Genomic DNA, 12,829 nt, shown 5'->3' with positions numbered 1-12,829 from the left:
TTAAAGCCTTAAATCCCACTTACACTCCACCCAGTAGAAAAACACCATCCAGTACAATGATCTCAAAACTATATGACACAGAACGTGCATTATGGACAGACAGGGTGAAAAAAGCTCCATCAGTTTTCCTGACAACTGACTGCTGGACCTCCACAACCCCCGGCTCTTTCATGTCTGTCACTTGCCACTTTGTTGAAAATTACAAGATGACATCTTGCCTGCTGGACTGTTTTGAGTTCATCTACAGACACACTGCAGAAAACTTGGCAGAGGAGCTATGAGGAGTGGCAAATGAGTGGCAAGTACAGGACAAAGTGCTGTGCTGTGTGAGTGATAATGCTGCAGACATCACCAAAGCCATAAACATTCTGAAGTGGACCCATGCACCACCCATGTCTGGCGCATACATTACATTACGATTACGCTTTTATCCAAAGCGACTTACATTACATTACCACCCTTCGCAGAGGGGGGAGCAATTGAGGGTTCGGTGCCTTGCTCAGGGGCAACTCGGCAGGGGCTCGAACCAGCGACCCCCGGTTCCCAGGCGGAAGCACTACCCACTGAGCCACTGCCTCACACATTAAACCTGATGATTAGAGGCCTGAAGCTTTTACCCTGAAGGTGGTGAAAACAACCTTGGACAAGGTAAAGGCTATTGTGGAGTTTTTCCACAGAAGCACAGTTGTTGTTGTTGTTCATTTGTTTTTGTGGAAAATTAAAACAAAAGTTTGATTCAAATATAAAACAAAAGTAAGAATGCCTGCTTTTGTAACAGAACAAATGAACAAACTTCCCATCACGTGTGCGTGTCGCGTCTTTTATAATCACATTTTCAGTTTAAGGCGGAGTTTGACAGGAGGGGCAATCCTCTAACCTAATGGCAACAGGGAAAGAAAGTTTTCAATCCAATACTTTCACCACAGAATGGGAGGCCGCTGCTTTGGCATCATTATTCTAGATATCTGGATGACATCTGGGTAATTTGGACACACTCAAAGAAGGTTTCTAACTGTTTTTGAACATTCACCCTGAATAATCATAATCAGGTAGCACAGCCTACTTGCAATAGAATAGAAAATCCTAATTTGGGCAATATGGGAGGCTGGAGACACCCGTCAATGAAACGTGACACTTTAAAGAGCAATCATTTATCAACACACATTACAAAATATGAAATTATCAACTTTGGTCTTGTCTTTTCACTTCCAACAGTGAGTCAATGTTTCAATTTAGTGGGCATCAAGAGAAGCTGCATGTTGAGACTTCACCTCAGACTGTGCAGCAAAAACTACCAGACAACAAATTGGACGTCTAAATATGATGTGTGGTGTTAATTCATTCAGGACAACCAAAAATCAATTCAGTTCAACTTTTATTTATATAGCTCCAAACCAACATAGGTTATCTCAAGGCACTTCAATCGCTTCAATCACATTTTCATGATATAATCAATAAAGATTACTCAGCAGTTATTTATTACCTTCATCATCTGGGACAATCCAGAGAATTATAATGATACTCTGTATGATTTTAAAATGAATGCAGTTGCTGCTGTTTTCAATTGGCACTATTTGACATTAATTTGTAAATATGCATGATATTCAAACTTCCTCAATCTCATTGGTTTGAAACAACGATAAGTATAAATGCTCCAAACTTCCACAGCCATCATGGTACCTGAAGAACAGTGTGAATGTGAAAAAGGAAGTCGGTTAAGTATTTTGTAATTTAGTCGTGAACTTTAGATCCAAGGGTAGAATTATCATCAAGACACACGGAAGATTGTACAGTGGCTGGTGTGGATGTGTGTTTGTGTCTCTAGCATTTCTCCTTCTCTGTGGACATTCTCCCATCATGCCATGCTTCTCTGGTGTTCCGTAGGGCCTTCGTCCTCTCAGGGTCCACCACCACGTAGTCCACGCGGGCATGGTGGCCACGGGTTCCCCCCCTCGCCTGCTCTGCCGCGCTCATCGCCGCGCTCATTGCCCCCTGCCCCACCGTCTGCTGTGCAATTTTTCTAGAAAAGTAAAGACGCAAACCAGAAATGGGGCTGTTTGAAAAATTCAGCATGACAGGAGTCCAGATTGGACTATCATCTTTGAGGGATGGATCTTCTGGACCTTTGATCCAGCGGTTGAGGATAGTTAAATAAGTTCTGTTGTCTGTGTCAGGCTCAGAACTTATCAATCAATCATTTTAAACCTTAAAAAAAGGTTCATCCAGCTTGGGAGAGAGAGCTAAAGAGAGAAAGAGAGCAGAGGTACCTGTCTCGCAGGTGTCGCTCGGCCAGTGTGGAGGTCCAGGTCCAGGTACTCCACCTGTTTGTCGCCTCTGGCTGGCCTTTGTAAAGGGCTGCTGGCTCCGCCCTCTGAGGCCCTGTGCAGCATGAGTCTCAGAGACTGAATGACACACACACACACACACACAAACACACACACACACACACACACACGCACACGCACACGCACACGAGAAGACAAGAAGATGGAGACAACCAAGTTAGTTCTAGATTGAGTGAAAGAAAGACAAAAACGTGGCAGGAACCCAGGAAGGATAGAGAGATGCAAGGATGAAAGATAGGAAAGGGGAAGGGAAGGAGAGAAGGAATGGAGGATGTCTGGAAGGAGACAGAAAGGAAAGAGGGAAGGGAAGAGGTAAGACAGGAAATACAGTGTCCATACCTGCTCTCCAGCGCTGAAGCTGAGGTTTGAGGTCGTCATGGCGACGTAACTGTCATCAGGGTCATCAGAGTCGGACGATGGGGAGGAGCTGTGGGCCGAGCTTGCCCTGACTGACTGAAGACTGGACAGACTGAAACACACACACACACACACACACACACACACACACTCTATATTTGCTGGTGCGGTTTCCTACTTATTAAGTAGAAATGGATAGCAGCTATCGATCACCACCACACGAGGGCAGTGTAACATCAAAATAGAACAACTTGTTCAAAAAGCCACATGTTTCATGCTCTGACACACATTTACCTCCCCCACTGCATAAAACACATTATATATCACACACACACACACACACACACGCACACACACAAACACACACGCTTACTCTCGTGTGAAGGTTTGAGTGACAGGCGAGCGGACAGGGGGAGGGACTTCCTGCCATTCCTGCTGCACTTGAGTGATGTCCAGAGGAGCTGGTTTCACTGGGAGAGACAGAGAAGAGGCAGAGAGAGAGCAAGAGAGAGGGGGGAGAGAGAGAGAGAGTGCAGTACAATCAATACTGTTTCTAAACCTGTGTTGTGTGTGTTTGTGTGTGTCTGGACTGCAGCCTTGTTGAGTGAAGTGGAAGCAGGCAAATAATTAAGACTGAAGGACAGCGAGAGGAAAGAGAAATGGCTGTTGGGGAGAACCTCAAAGAGAAAGACTGAAGGACGTTTTCAGGATGTGAAAGAGTGCCAGAGTTTCACATGCAATAAGCAGGACCACAACCTGATCCTACAGCAGAACTGCCAGACTGAACCATCAGCTGATCATTTTAACAGACTAACACAAGCAAATGTCATTGACTTTTCTGCTGTCCTCATATTATCTTTAAGCAATAAGGAGACATCATCTGCATATCTGAATATATGTGAGCTGTGCTAGCAGTAGGAGAGAGGGGTCATTGGGACGTAGTTGGGGTAGCAGGGGTCAGAGTTCACAGAGGAAGAAGGTGGAGGAACTCTGAAGCAAAAGAGGGAGAAATGAGGAAAGACAACACTGAAGTTAGCTTCTGGTTCTATTAGTGGAAACAGCGTAAAATAAAGTCATGAGTCTTCAATAACCTTGGTGCTACCGGAGGCTCGGTGGGGGTGGCGCTCATGGGAACGTAGTTCTCATCCACATCGCCTTCTTCACAACAAACACTCCCCAGAGGAACCAAGCCTTTATTTATCTGAGACAGAGGAAATCACATAGAAAAAATGATACTTTGACAGTTTGCTGTGATTTTGCAGAAGTGATTATAATCTCTCGTATTCTGTTCTTGAGGTTTATCAGATTTAACTTACAAAATAGCTGCTGAAGCTCTCGTTGAACTCAAACGCTTCGTCACCACCTGAAACACACACAGAATACATATACAGTATATGGAAACATCATATAGGTAGTTCAGATAATTGTAGTGTTTCACCATTGTCGCTTCATTACTTATGTTATGTTTTCAAACATTATATTTATGCCATAAACGACCATGTTACCATCTAGTGCAGAGGTGGGCATTGCATAATCCAGTGGTTCCCAACATTTTTCTGCAGGGAGACGCAAGTATTGGGTCACGTTGAACACGTTTGCATGTTGGCAATACAGAAATTATATAAAAAATAAAAGGAAGAAAGGGCAAAAATGCATTCAGTGAGCATTAGGGGAATGTATGCAATAGCTTTTACAGGTCATGTATGTAAGCTCACACTGGCCCGGCCTGTTTGTCAAATTTAAAACTCATTGTGGCCCTTGAGCCAAAAAGTTTGCCCACCCCGGATCTAGTGGCTACGATAAGGGGGTATAGAGATGGATAGAGTGCTTAAGTCAAACGTGACAGTTTGGGGGTGGAAATTAAACCTTCAACTTAAGTGGAAAAAACATTGTTGTGCATGGTATGAACCACAATTGAGCATATAATGAGGACCAATTTAGCTCTAGTTTTAATTTGTGTTTAACAATCAATGTGACAACAATCATCTATAACAAATGTTTGTGGGTTGAAAATTGAAATTGAAAAAGTATTTATTTAATTTATGTCCCAACAAACTCTGCTTGCTTTACCTGTCTGTGTGCAGCCTGGTGTAGCAGCAGTGTTAATCCTCGGCAGCCGCATCTCAACTTTTTCCCCACCTGCTTCCGTCCCTCCCTCCCTCCTCTCCGACTCAGAGGTGGATCTGGGAAGTGTGGCCGAGCCCCTGTTTGAGCTCTCTCCCTGGGCCGCGACGGCCAGAGGCTTTGGTGGCCGTGGAGGTGGAGTTGGAGTGGACGCGTGGAACTCTGCCTGCCTTTGGGAGTCCACGCTTGGGGTGGAGGAAAGGCAGTGAGCAGGGCGTGGCAGGGGATTGGACGCTGGACGGGGGATTTGGTAGCCGCCGATAATGTTTGAGTGGATACTTGAATGCCAGCCAGAGTGTGTGTGCATGTCATCACCAAGCGACGTCCCCACAGGACGTAGATGGAGGTCCAGGGAGTGTTTCCTGGGGTGAGGGGAGGGGTGACAGCGAGGTCTACCCGCCCTTTGCTGGAAGTCACTCAAGCTAGTGTCTTGTAATTGGCTGAGAGGACTGGACACTGTGGAAACATTCCAAGGGGCCGTCCTAAAACCAGAGGAGAAGGAGGAGGAGGAGGATAAAGGGAATGGATAAGGGGATGAGGACGAAGAGGAGGAGGGAGGTGGGCAGAGGTTGCCATTGTAATCAGTGTCCAAAGAGGAGGAGGAACCAAGGGGACAGAAAAAGTGAGAAAAAGCAAAGAAAATATGATTAAGTAGCTCTCTTTCTACCCATACTCCCTTGCGTTGGTTTCCAGTGTTTGAGGCTGCGTGTGTTTACCTGATGTGACTCTGGCAGTGCGATAACCACAGGTTATCTTCTTCTGTGGTTCTGTCAGTCTCCAGGTGTGCCAAGCTCACAGGGTCATAAGGGGGTGGGGCAGATCTGGTTGCCATGGCGATGGGGACAGTGCTGCTGGTTGTGGTTGTTGTGGAGCCAGAGACAGGAAGTCTCTCTAGAGTTGCAAAAACAAGAGCAGTGACCAAATAATTGACCAAAATTACAATAAATAAAGCACTTAGCCGCAATTGTCCTGCAGGGAATTCTGGGCAATGGAGCGTACCTTTGGAGCATTAACTTTATGTTCGTCAATCAGCAAAAATGTTTATGTGTGGATTCATACCAAAACAACTAACACCCTTTGAATTCAAGCCCTTATTACAGTGTGCCATGAAGAAAAAGATGATTAAGGGGACTTCCAGGTTCCCTGACATAGCACTGGACAAATATCACTTTATCACAAAAGTGATCAAGTGCACAGAAGCCTCCACCCTGAAACACACAATAAACATGATGTGAGGTGGATTCATGTCCTCATAATGCAGGTGAGTCCCCACAATGTTACTGGATTGTCCAGATGACATGATGAATACATAGTCACTCAATCCCTCACACACACAAATACACACAGAGTCTCATCCATCTTTCTCTCTGCATGTTCTCTATCTTGAGTAGTAAGGGATGTGTTACTGTTCTTTCCATGATACGCCTTGGTTACCTTCAAAACAAACCGCTCTGTGGGCTAAAATATGTGTTTCAGTGCTGTTAGCTATAGCAGCAACCTTCATCCATCCTATTCACTGAAATCTCACATTAAATGGACTTTCAAAGAAAACTGTATTACCAATTTACCAGTTGCCCTTAGCAACAATTGTTTTCTGGTGTTGTCATAGTTGGTGAGCAAATCACACCAATATTCGCCAGCGTCGACTGTCCTGACGAAGAGTAGATGAAGCCTGATGTGGCTTTTCCTCAGATTGTCTTTGTCGCATTGAATCCTTCCTGCAAACTGCTCATCCTGAGTCTTCGGCTCCTCAACACCATTGTCCATGTGATAAAGAACCTTCTGTGGTGTCGACTTGAACATACAGAGGAGGTTGGTGAGGAAGAGCCCTGCATTGATCAGGATGTCCCAACTGATTGTAATGTTATTGTTCTCCTCTGCCTCTGGGTCTGAGACAGTTCCTCAGCAACGTCCCCTGTGTTGGAAAAGGAGACACAAAAGAGACATGAAGAACACCTTCAACTGCACTTCCACTTCCATTGACCTGCCTTTTGTCCGTCTTGGCAGATGTATAACTCTCTAAGGGCGAGAGTAATATCATGTATTATTGGAAGCTCACCATGGGAGGCACCATGGGAGGCAGTAGCTCAGTGGCTAGAGCTTCCGCTTGGGAACCGGAGGGTTGCCGGTTCGAGCCCCTGCCTAGGTGCCCCTGAGCAAGGCAATTGAACCCTTAATTGCTCCCCCCTCTGCGAAGGGTGGTAATGTAAGTCGCTTTGGATAAAAGCGTCTGCCAAATGCTCGTAATGTAATGTAATGTAATCACCACAGACATTGGACGTCAAGGCAAGAAGAAGTATGCAGATCATGTCCCTCCTGCAGAGGACAACGACACCAAAGGCCAGATTCAGTCAGTATGTTTACATCCACATTTAGTCTGACTACTCTAATTAAGGCCAAAAATTCATTCTTTCCAGCATCATGTAAAGATTGGAATCTGCATAAAGCAAAGTAACATTCCTCTAATCATCATGTCGATTAGGCACAATGCATCACATAATGCCATTGGTAACTCTGGCCATTTATATGTTTTACACACATTTTTGCCTTACTCACATTGCAGACAAATATCAGAGTATAATTGATGTGCAGTTACCGTAATAAGGGTTAATCCTTCCGTCATAAACTGTAGAATATGTTATCTGTTGGCACCGTCAGCCCATGACCATGTGACTTGCAGGAAGATACTGCACTGAAATCTTTTGGGTGCATTACATCAGCCAGGCCAAGCTGAAAAGGAAAACGTCTGGTTTAATATTTTCTATTCGCTTTTGACTGTTATCATCATAACCTCATATTCTTTTCAATTATTATTACCAAAGTAGTCGTAGCAGTGTTACCAAAATATTGCACACCTGCTAACCACTAAGACCATGACCTTATGGGTCAGGCTCACAATTTATCATTCAACCCATAGACAGCTAGTGTAAATAGAAATATACATATGGATTTACATGGCAGCTGAAAAAGAGCTCTATCATAGAAAACTAAGGTAATATACAGTATTTGTGAATTGTATTGTTTACATATTAAGGAGGAAATCAAAACTTGTACAGACTGTTAGAGCATTAAATGCACCCCAACACCACAACTGCTTTGTAAATTAAAGGTTTGAGTCAGTTCTTACCTGTTTAGGTAATAAAGCTGTCCCACGAGTTTTAACTGTCTAAAACAAAGTGCATAATGAGGAAGCAGCTCTAGTCTAATGTGATGCCTCAACCTCGTGACCGGTTTAAAACCTTGAGGGTGTGTCTACCTTAAACTGAACCGACTGCTTAATAACATTGGAGAAACATGAACTTCATAGTATATTGTTCATGATCACAAAGCAGGGCTGTGCTGATGTTTCAGTTTCCTCTTACAACTTTTTCATACGAAGTACAAGTACAAAGAATAGAGCATTGAGATCATTTACCCCAACAAATGCTGACACCAAACTAAACCCCGAAACACACAGATCACACAAACCACTCAGATATAAGATGTATTTATTATTTCTGTACATTGTCCACAGTATCCAACAGGTTCATATACCATATTGTCTCTGGTATCATTCAAAGCAGTGACATCACTCCCAATATACTGTACCAAACCTGATGGTACAGTATATGGGGCCGGTACTAGCCGTAACCTTCTGCAATTACAGGCAACTAAAATGTACTGAAACTACAAAATGCACCAGTGTACATTCCTTTAACCATGTTGCAAAGACCTGGACATAAATTTTACAAGTCATGACTTTTTAACAAAACACATTTAAATGATTTACCCCTCACATAACAATATGGTCAGTGTGCAGGAGCCTTGTGAAACACAGCATCAGTGCAGGTTAGGTGTAACAGATTGGGCCCCACCCAGGGAAAACCCAAACAAGTCAGACTCACTATACTTCAGTTCCCCACACATGCCAACCGCTATCACAACATTCACACACATCAATGATTTGTAACTTTAAAAGGTTGCTTGTCATAGTAAATTGACAATTTACCGACCTATACAGGAACAATCAGGATACAGTCGGTCTTGCTGTTACGATTTGCCAGAATAGAGGACCCAAGGTGCAGATTCACCGGAAAGTCTTTATTTAGACGAGGCAAAAATATCCACGGAAACCAGCAATCAAAATCATGGAATGCCACAGAGGGCAACAGGAAAACCACATGCACACCTAACATAGCAAACTGACGCAGGCGTAAAATCAGGTAACTAAACCAACAATCCGAGGACAAACACAAATCACACAGGGGTTCATATACACACCAGACAGGGGAGGAGACAAAGAGACACAGGTGAAACACATTAGGGCAGACAGGTAATCACGATGATGGGAAACACATTGGCAGGAAGTAGGGACATGGACACGACAGGGTTTCACAATAAAACAGAAAGCACACAAGACAGATCCTAACAGTACCCCCCTCTCAATGCAAACACTTGCTTGCTCCCAGATTACTTCTGAAGAAGCCACGGACCTGGGTGGTTCCTCATTGATCCACCAAAATAACCGAAAAGACCCTAAAACTCTATCTTTAAGACGCTAAGTAGAGTTAGTAGTTAGCTGTAAGACTTTAAGTCTTACAGCTAACTACTAACTCTGCCGTGACTTAGAGTCTTACAGATAGAGTATTTTACAACGTATTTTCGCGTATCAAACGTTACGTCTTACAGTCTAAGACGTCTTAGAGTCTAAGAGGTAACGTTTGATATGCGAAAATAAAACACATTCCCACTCCCATGATACTGTGACAATTAACATAGACATCGGTGAGCTAAATGGGTAAAGTTTCTTTTTTGCGGGTTGCAGGTTGGGGTTCGGTGCCTTGCTCAAGGGCATCCTCGGCAGTGGCCTGGAGGCAAGCTGGCAACTCTTTTGCTGCCAGCTGCAGACCAGAAGTATTCACTTATGTGAACACTTCACATAAGTGAACACTTCACGTAATTGCATAGACATGCAAGTGTTATAAAACACATTAGGCAGTGCAGCGTGTAGTAAATACTTCACGTAATTGCATAGATGTGCAAGTTTCATATAACACTTCACATTTCATGCCCTCACACATGTTTCACGCAAAGGCAATGACACACACATGAAAGTTTGCGGACCCCTCCTACACACACGTGCCGGAAGGGGCACCGCAGGCAGCCAGCCAGCAGCCGGCGCCAGTGGAGCAAGTTGGGGTTTGGTGCCTTGCTCAAGGGCAACCCCGGCAGTGGCCTGGAGGCAAGCTGGCAACTCATTGGCTGCCAGCTGCAGACCAGAAGTATTCACTTATGTGAACACTTCACATTAGTGAACACTTCACGTAATTGCATAGACATTCAAGTGTTATAAAACACATAAGGCAGTGCAGCGTGTAGTAAATACTTCACGTAATTGCATAGATGTGCAAGTTTCATATAACACATAAGGCAGTGCAGAGTGCAGGGGAAGCTTATTGCCCTGTCACGTGAGGTAAGCCTTTGTGGTCCACTTAAAAAATATGAGGAACACAATCAACAAATGAAGTCACATTGTTTTTTCTTCAGTTGTCTCCTTACTTATGGTTGAACAAAAAGTTTAACCACATACAGCTGCAGGATCCGGCTTTATAGTGTCAGAATAATGCTGTGTTAGCATCAGTCGTTCTGAGTGACTTTGTTGCCTCAGTGCTGACTCCCACTGGTGAGTCATGAGACTAAAACGTTGCCAGTTAGATGGCAAAACATGTAAAAAACGTGCAGCTACATCATTACAAAATGAGGTAATAGAACATTTGTGCATCTGTAATGAATTACACTACTTGTGTAACCCACTCGATTGAGGTCAGCTTATAACCAATACATCAACAAACTCGACCGAGCACCATCAAAGATACTTGGCTCATAGTGTGACTATAGTCGATGTCTGGGTTGAAAACACGGTAGTGGATCCACTTCCTTTGCCTCAGTCCAGAGCGTTAAACAAACGCCGAGCTGAGGTCAGTTGAAACTATAAACATTTGACAACATCATCAAATATGACAAATATCATATGATAATGTAAAACCATATAAAACATGATGATATAAAGTTCACTGCCTGAGAGCAAAAAGCAAACAGAGACAGATGACGACTACGACTAAGGCAAACCCTGCTAAGGCAGCATAGTGATTCCTTCCTTGGCGCGCCGGCTCTGGACTCTCAGCTGTGGGTTGTTTGCTTGCCGCTGTGAAAAGATCAAACAAACACCAATCAGACCAGACAAACTCATAATAATACCAAATAATCTGGGTGTGTTACTTCGAGTGTACTTTGAAGTTTCTCTTGCACAAATACAAGAGCCAAAAATCACAACATGGACTTACTGCTTACAGCGAGGTCACACGTCTTGAAGTGCTCATTGGACCCAACCATGACGACACACTGATACATGCCCGAGTCGCTGGGCCTCAGCTGCCTGATCCAACATTCCACCTTTCCACTCTCCTTAACATCACACCAGGCTCGCCCCCTGTAGAGCTGGTCTGGAGACTGCAGGTCCTCGTTGCCGTCTGTAAATCTGAAAACGGTCCTCAGGGGATCGATGTACATGACGTCGATGAAGAGAGAGCGAAGAGGCACCTGATGCTGTGCGGGGAAATGCCACGTCATCGTGACGTTACCGTTCTCCTCCGCCCTGTAGACCTCCTGTTCCACGCTGACCTGGAATACACTTCGACCTGCAGGGACACGGAATCAGAAGAAATTTTAATAATGGTTATGGCGTCCTATAGAAAGAAGTATAGTTCACTGCTAAATTCTGAGCTTTGCCTGGAAAGTTCTAATTGCACATTTTTTATATCTCCTTCAAATTCCAAACTTCTGCCATAGATGAATGTTCGGCATTTCATTCTCTCTGCTACTTCACCTTGGATTACAAACGTTGTCAAAGTGGAAACAGTGAGCATATTTGTATCTAACGAAACAAATCTGACACTCACCTGTGGCACGTAACACAGCAAACACCACCAGGAGACACGCAACTGCTCCCTTCATCCCCACACGGCCTAGATGGCAGCCCAAAGGAGTGACTGTGACACACACACACACACACACACACGTGAGGATTTGGTGCCGTTCTGGTTTGGGTCTCGTTCGGTTCTGATACAAAACATGCTTTGAGTTAGTTGTTGTTGTTGTTGTTTGACATTTGGATCACTTCAGCCATGTAAGAACGCCCCTGCAACGGCAAATACACTTTCCCTAAACGCTCCTTGAACATTTTTAATTTTTTAATTAACATTTCAATCAGGTGTGTCGGAGGAGACTGCGATTCTTCGACTCCTTCGCAGTGATAAGTAGTTAATAAACATAATTCAAAATGGGCGACGATGGCGCAGTTATCAAAACTTTTACTTTCGGTTTGACTCAGTTCTGGTCTTTGCACAAAATGCAATAGAAATCATGGAAATATGCCTCGAAAGATGATTTCTACATTCTTACACAGCCGTTTGTGGAACAGAACCGAGGGAGAAACGCTGTGTTGTTTTTGGTTTCATCGTAAATCAGAGAAAAATCACACGATGAATAAATAAGCAGATAACGGTGCAGAAGACGTAAACAACATTAGAGCTTTTTACCTCTGCAATCCGGAGCGGATTCTGTTGGGAAACTCCTTGGATCCCGATACAAACAGTTAGAAGGCAGCAGGTCGTCACTTGCAGGACCTTAGTCGGGATCCAAAACGCATATATCCGCTTTGCTCTGACGAGTCTTCGAAACGACCATGTGAGGGCGCACACACTTACACACTTCGTTCCACAAGTGGCAAAAATACAACAAACAGCTTTAAGGTAAAGGTTTAAAGTGCGTTTAATCACATGTTTTCAAATGACAAACAATGTGGTAGTGACACTTTCATTGAAAGTCTGAGCACATTAGTGTCTGGAGGTTCACCCTGAGGATCACTGGCTCTATGCAGGACTCTGGACCACTAAACACCATCCTACTCTCCAAGGCCACTCCTGCTGTAACTGCCATCATCTACAGCTGTGTAACTAAGACGG

The 12,829-nt window shown here is 44.1% G+C and overlaps 1 pseudogene; it reads right to left on the bottom strand.

Moving 5' to 3' along the window:
- Positions 1-1,785: 1,785 nt before the first annotated feature.
- On the bottom strand, positions 1,786-12,544 carry LOC143010613 (uncharacterized; annotated as a pseudogene).
- Between the last annotated feature and the right edge of the window lie 285 nt (positions 12,545-12,829).

The sequence above is a fragment of the Genypterus blacodes genome, unplaced genomic scaffold, assembly GCF_046128005.1.
Source record: "Genypterus blacodes isolate CSIRO-AG114 ecotype Tasmania unplaced genomic scaffold, CSIRO-AGI_Gbla_v1 ptg000129l_1, whole genome shotgun sequence".
In the NCBI taxonomy this organism is placed as follows: Eukaryota; Metazoa; Chordata; class Actinopteri; order Ophidiiformes; family Ophidiidae; genus Genypterus; species Genypterus blacodes.
Note: the sequence above shows the minus strand (reverse complement) of the source record. Positions and strands in the feature narration are given on the sequence as shown.